Genomic DNA, 7,448 nt, shown 5'->3' on the forward strand with positions numbered 1-7,448 from the left:
ATGCATCATCATCCTTCTTGTCAAATTTTCTTCTTCCTCTAAACTTCTTGTAACCACAACGCATGAACATTCAATCCCCTAAAACCATCGTCTCTACCAATACCCTTTCTTGTTCATGCTTCATCATCCCTTCTTGTTGCATTTTCTTCTTCCTCTAAACTTCTTGTAACCATGATGCATGAACATCCAATCCATAAACCATCGTCTCTACCAATACCCTTGCTTGTTCCTGCATCATCATCCTTTCTTGTCACATTTTCATCTTCCTCTAAATTTTTTGTAACCATGCCACATGAACATTCAATCCCCTAAACCATCATCTCTACCAATACCCTTGCTTTTTCCTGCATCATCATCCCTTCTTGTCACATTTTCTTCTTCCTCAAGAACATTTCTCATTATCTCTTCGCCTACCAACATATTCCATATCATCTCATGCTTCATCACCTCCTCTATGAAGACATGTTTTCATACCATGACTCAATTTGGATTACTCAAGATCATTATCCATGCTTTCCTATAGATTTCTTGTTTTGTTCCCATTTCGGGTATTCCCAATTCTTTTCCATCTTAGAAATTCCACCTCAACATTGGAGAGTAATTGATCACTAACTTGTTTTGGTATTAGGTTAACTCTTTCCTGTTTTTTACTTTCCATTGCAAAAACTCCTTCTGTTGTTCTTCAAGCAATAATTATCTGAAGGCTTTGCAAGGACATATAATATTTAAGGATCATCTTTTATCCTTAATAAATTGCACAACTTCTTATGGTGCTCAATTCACCGCAAAAAAAACAATTCGAAATTATTTTCTTCTGTTTTTCCAAAAACCTGTGCTCGGAAAGTCAAAACGCATCACCTCTTTTCAACAATTTGTTCACATTCTAGCGTAATCTTTCACTTTCCTTCAGGTACCTTTGCTAAGCTCCTTTTAAAGAATCAGATCCCCTCATAAATGCTTTTGTTGTATAAAAATTCTTATTCGCCTCTTGGAATTTCTCTAGAGTTCCCAAAAGTTGTCCACGCATTCTCTTATTTCACTTCACTAGGCTTGGATCTTCATCCTTGGGTAAAATACTTGGTACATTCTCAACTGGTTGGACTTCTTGTTCCATCTAGTTTCCTTTGTCCCTCCTTTGGCCACTTTGATTGGTTGTATATTCAAGCATCTCTTGTTTTCTTGAATTGGATTAATTTTCTCTTCTACTCCTTCCTCATTTTCCTTAATATTATCTTTCTCCTTTATATCTTCAACAATTTCATCATCCTCGACCTTAAATACAACTAAACAAAGTCACTTCTTAGATGGATAGTTTTCTTCAAATTTGAGCCTATATGCAATCCTGATGAGACTATGCCTTCTCCCAAATGCATGACCTCCAATAGGTCCCATAGCATGAACAATATTCCTTGTGAAACCACCCTTTTTGCAGTCCTCTTGGATCTTGTAGCCTCTTTGTAATCTCCCATTTCTTTGACATCAATGACAAAATCTCAACAATCTCCCCTTTGTCATTAATGTTAATACTCCATTCATTCTCCTTTTCAATATTCTCTCCTCGCTTAACATAACTGGAAAATGAAGTGATCCCCCTGATACTATCTCTCCCTTTAGATGCATCTCTACAATCCTTTTTGAAAATGTCCAAATAAGTCGTAGATAATGTTGTACAAGATGGCCACTCTATTTTGGAGATCTAGTCAAAAGCATAATTCAATGATCACCTGTCTTAGACTTTTGCATAAGACTAATTTGTACATTGAACATTTATTTGCTGCAAATGGAGATAAAGGTGACTTCAATAAAGACTTTAGTGATATTCACAAGATTTTTTTTTTTTTTTTTTTATTTTTTTTAATTATGTATTTCTTGTAACTTTGCATAACCTAGTCATATTTTCCTTGGAGCACTCAAATTTGAAGATTTTTTAAAATTTGTGCATTGAACATGCAAGGTCAAGTCATGTTCTTCTATTTTTGGCTCTTCTTGTTTTCTTCTCCAAACTTTGGTGGAATTTTCTTTGTTCCTAGTAGGAATATTTTCTTCTTTGACTTGCTTACGAGACCATATCATGTTTCTTCTACAATTACGTGCTATTTGTCCAAGATTATGACATTTATATCATTCCACATTGTAAATGAACAATGGAGAAAATGAATTAGCAATTATGTTGTATCCAATAGGTCCTTTGGTTTTATAGCTTTCAAGGTGATTTCTTGAAGGTTGATAAGGACTTCTTTTGCTATAATCACTCTTGGTATAGGCCCTACAATCTCTTTCCTTCTGCTTGAAATTAGTACATGAAAAAAATATCCAAAGAATATAGCTTGATACCTAGATGAGAAGACTTCCCTTGATGATTTCCTAAAATTACTTTGCCTTGGAGGAGGTTCAATCCTTGGTTGATTCTCACTATTAATTGCATATAGAGAAGATTCCTTTAGGACATCAACATAACTTCTTGAAGAAGTAGTGCTTACAACATTCTTCTTTCTTTCATTGTGATTCAACCTTTAAAGAACAATGACTTTTCTTTCAACCTTTTCTTCAATTTTGACCTTTTAGGATTTGGAGTTTGTATCCTTTTACATGGAGATTAACATGTATAACCAAGTACCCTTTTGTCAAATGGTGATCTCTAATAGTTGATAATGCCATCCAATGATTGAGAACTCTTCAGATTCTTTCATATCTTGTCAACTTCATTTCTCAATGAGACAATCTCTTCTTCAAGCTTCTCACAATCTTCTTTTTTCTTCATCAATTGGATCTTCATTACTTCTTTTGTTCTATTTTCTTCTTCTAGATTAGTTTTCAGGGAGATGAATTCTTCTTCATGTATCCTTTCTTGTTGACCAATTTTTGCTTCAAGCTTGTTAAAATCCCTTAAGCTGGCTTGCCAGAATTTCTTCTCTCTTTTCTGCTTCCTCTACTTGGAGTCTTAGGAGGACAACTTCTTCCTTTGTACCATCAAGGTCATGATTCTTCTCTTCAACATCTTGCATATGCTCCTTAAGTTCTTTATTTTATTTTCTCAATCTATTTATTTCTTTTAGAGTAGCCACAAACTCTACTTTAAGGTCTACTTCAACCTCTACTTCAAATTCTTCTTCATCTTCATAGTCTTCCATGCTTTTGGTGTTTTCAATTTTTCCTTCATCTATCTCCTTTGATTCTTGATCATTTTTGTGTTCTTGTTCCACATACTTTGGTTTTGGCTCAACATACACAAGGGCGGATTTTGCATAAAGCTTTTGTAGTTTTTCCTAAAGACTTTGGCTGAAGAACATTGACCCACCTTGACTTTTACAGAATCTAATAGACTACTCAAGATCACTTTCATTTCTTTTGTATTGTATTATTTTTAATCCTTTATGGTTTGTACCTAGTAACAACTGATTCCCATACCTCTTAACCAAGAATCATCAAAACATTCCTCATTTTTACTTTCCAAAAATCATATTTTGTTCCATCAAGGGAAGGAACTAAGAAAAAACACACTTTCTTCATTGGAGGGGACTTCCTTTGAACACTTGGAGGACTGCTTTCTTGAATTTTCCATCTTCTCTCCTAGAATATTTCTTCCAACTATCAGGGTGTGACTGAAGGAACCTCAATATTTCATCAATTAACCAATTTTTAACCATCAAAAAATCACAACATTAACCATTCAAGGTTTAACACATGTAAACACATGAAAATAAAATATTTATAACTAGGAGAAAATTACTTTGAACTTTTCTTAATATATAAATAGTACAATCAAGTTTATTAGCTCCAATTGAAACTTTCATAAACACCAACCTACGAGAGTCACCAATCCTGAATTGAGCACCAACTCAAAGAATTCATGGGCACCAACCCACAAGATACACTGATCCCTTAGTTGAGCACCAACTATGTGAATTCTTAGGCACCAACCCATTGGAGACACTGAGCCCATAGTTGAGCACCGACTCATCATCAAATATATTCATGTATCTGTCATTAGAAACTTCTTAAGTTTTTAGTGAATCACCATTAACCATGTAATCCTCCGGTTTACTACTTCAAGCATGATCACAACCACTATCCCACACTTTCCTTGACTTCAACTATCCTTACCTTATATTTTCCAGCATGACCACTAGTTCCATATATGGCTGATCTCCAAACTTGTGTATCTAGAACAAATAGACACAAGTCATAGGTCATAACTATATATATCCATAAATATGCTAAATTCTTCCAATTTTTAGACTTCCATCAAGATTATATTTCCAAAACACTTTGTCAAAACAAAATTGGACTTATGGTTATATGGCAACTATAACCATTATTAAATTATCTGCAACCAAAGATTGAGAACAATGTAACAACCTAACCAAAATAAAAAACTAGCTTACAATATCAAAATCATTCATACTTCAATCTTTGAATTTTGTCATTGTACTCATACTTCTACAAGTTGGGGATACCACTGGAAGCTCATACAATGTAAATTGAAAACTAGAATAACAAAACCTATCTAATGCAAACATAACCAGTAACCAAAACCTCGTCAACTTGATGTTTCTTCAACAAGATTTTCTCTCCCTTCACTATTGTTGACCATGCTCATATATTTGACCTCTGCAACTTCAGTTCAAATTGTAATTGTCCTCCATGAAAAGGAATATGTCATACTAAAAAACTTCGTTGTTCAAGAAAACTCACTTTCCTCCAATTCCAGGTCCTTGAAATTTTGCCTCAGAACTATTTTGGTTACCTTAGAAGTATTGTGTTGTCCAAGTTTTTAATCACATGAAAAATCCAAACATTTATATATTAAGTCAAACGTGTTTTTTTTTTTTTTTTTTTTAAGTTGACCTATAATTTCTACTTGGAGCTGATGTTTTACATTTTAATGGGAGTCAACGTATCAAACACTAGAAACTCACAACACAATAGTGGAATCAAATTTGAATTGATGGTGGTTACTACCTATGTAAGACTAACATATTGAAAGAAGTTATGTATTTATCTCTTTTATCGCTAAAATAATTGTAACCATGACACGTCAAAATTTAGTCCTCTGCAGTGCCATAGCTAACGAAACCCTTGCCTATTCCTGCATCATCATCCCTTCTTGTCGCATTTTATTCTTCCTAAAGAACATAATTCACGTTATCTTCATCACCAACATCTTCCACATCATCCTCCGCTTCATCACCTACTCTATGAAGATGTGTTTTCATACCATGACTCAATTTGTGTGACTTAAGATCATTGTCCATACTTTCCTGTAGATTTTTCGTTGTGTTCCCATCCCTAGTATTCCCAGTTTTATGGCATCTTTGAAGTTCCACCTCAACATTAGAGAGTATTTGATTACTAACTTGTTTTTTTTATTCTGTTAACTCTTGCTTATTCTTGGCTTTCCATTGCAAAAACTCCTTTTGTTTCTCTTCAAGAAATAATTATCTAAAGTGTATGCAAGGACATTGAATATTGTAGGCTTGGATTTTCTCCTTAAGCAATTGCATAGCTTCTTATGGTGCTCATTTCACTGTAGAAAAAGCAGTTCCAACTTCTTTTCTTTTGCATTTTCAACAACCTGTGCTTGGAGAGACTGATCTTGCCACCTCTTTTTAACAAGTTGTTCATGTTCTGGCATAATATTTGACTTTCCTTTCTGACCCTTTTCTCATCTCGTTTTTAAGGAATTATATCTCCTCATAAAGGATTTTGTTGTAGACAAATTCTTATCCTCCTCTCGTAAATTCTATAGAGTTCCAAAAATTTTCCCATACATTCTCTTATTTTGCTTCACCAAGCTTGGATCTTCATCCTTAGGTAAAATACTTGTACATTCTCAACTGGTTAGAATTCTTGTTCCATCTAGTTTCCTCTATCTCTCCTTGGGCCAATTTGATTGCATTGTATATTCAAGTGGCTTCCATTTCCTTGAATTTGATTAATTATCTATTCGACTGCTTTCTCTTTTCCATAATATTATCTTTCTCGTTTATATCTTCAACGATTTCACTATCCTCAACCTTAACTACAACTAAATAGTGTCACTCCTTAGATGGTATTTTTTCTTCAACTTTGGGCTTGTATGCAGTCTTAATGAGACCATATCCTCTCCCAAATGAATGTTCTCCAATAGGTCCCACAACACATATATTTTCCTTGTGAAACCACCCCTTTGTATTCCTGTTGGATCTCATAGCCCCTCGGTAATTTCCCATTTCTTTGACATCTATGAAAACATCTCAACAAATAGTCATATGTCTAGTTGATAAAGATATACAATAAAATTATGGTGATTCATTGAATTATGAATAGTTACGGCTATGCCATAATTTAGTAAATGGGGAGCTCTTTAATAAAATTTATGAAAAAATATTTGGTTGATGTTTTTTCAAGGGTGTCACTTCTTGAAGGGAGAAATAATGGTGAGAAAATACAACAAATTAATCAACTTGAAACATATAATGTCACTTGGGTTTATATTTCTTCTATAAACCACTAATGTTGAAATAAAAAATACAGGATGGAAACAATTTATGTCCTTAAAAATACATGTTAGGGATTTTATTTGTTGTTAGGTTCCCTAAATTAAATTCTCAACTAGGGTTCATAAACTTCGAGTTGCACTGCATTCCAATTTGGGTTCTAAACAACTTAGTGTGGAATTAAGTACGAATTTTTCAATATTTACTCCTAACAATCATAAAAAGCTGAAGTAAAGAAACCTATTACTCTATGATTAAATCTATGTACTATTCAAAGCTCCAATTATTGTTCTACTTTAACCATGACCTATTTAACTCAAGAACTCACTCAAAAATGAAATAGACAACTAGCACCACTGATGTTTCCAAACCAAGCTAATAGTAACCTAATTCAAAATAATTGTGAAAGCTACTAAAAAACCATTGTAAAATATCCAAGTCATTGCACAGGTAATACAGATCATTGCACCAGTAATACAAATCACTATACAAGAAATACAAATCACTGCATAAGAAATTCAAGTTATTGCGCAAGTAATACAAGTCACTGCACAAGTAATAACAACCATTACTCAAGCAATCCCCAGGGATTATAAATCATAGGAAAACTAATGATAACTCAAAATTATTCTTATATTATATCTATTTCACACATTCAATTTTGAAAGGTTTCAAAGGAAACTAAATGACACTCAAATCAATCCCTCTATGCTACTTAATTCAACACACTCCAGTTCAAAAGACTTCAAAAGATAGAGCTTTCTTTTTAATTCAAATCTAATCTAAATGAACTCAGACAATTTATTCTAAGTAAAATGGATTCCTATGAAAAATATCAAAATATGATTATATTCAAATAATGATTACACTACAATTCAAATGAATGTTATAAACACCACACAACTCTAATATATTATCAAATGCCTGCATCAATGAATAACTTTATACCTCTATTGTTTCTAGATATTC

General features: G+C 33.3%; 2 pseudogenes; both read right to left on the reverse strand.

Annotated features, from left to right (window-relative positions):
• Positions 1–300: 300 nt before the first annotated feature.
• On the reverse strand, positions 301–1,480 carry LOC149191546 (uncharacterized; annotated as a pseudogene).
• A 3,565-nt stretch (positions 1,481–5,045) lies between these two features.
• On the reverse strand, positions 5,046–6,223 carry LOC149191547 (uncharacterized; annotated as a pseudogene).
• Between the last annotated feature and the right edge of the window lie 1,225 nt (positions 6,224–7,448).

Source organism: Pinus tabuliformis, chromosome 2_2 (genome assembly GCF_031772625.1).
Source record: "Pinus tabuliformis cultivar Carrire ecotype Pingquan chromosome 2_2, CPIR1, whole genome shotgun sequence".
NCBI classification, from domain to species: Eukaryota; Viridiplantae; Streptophyta; class Pinopsida; order Pinales; family Pinaceae; genus Pinus; species Pinus tabuliformis.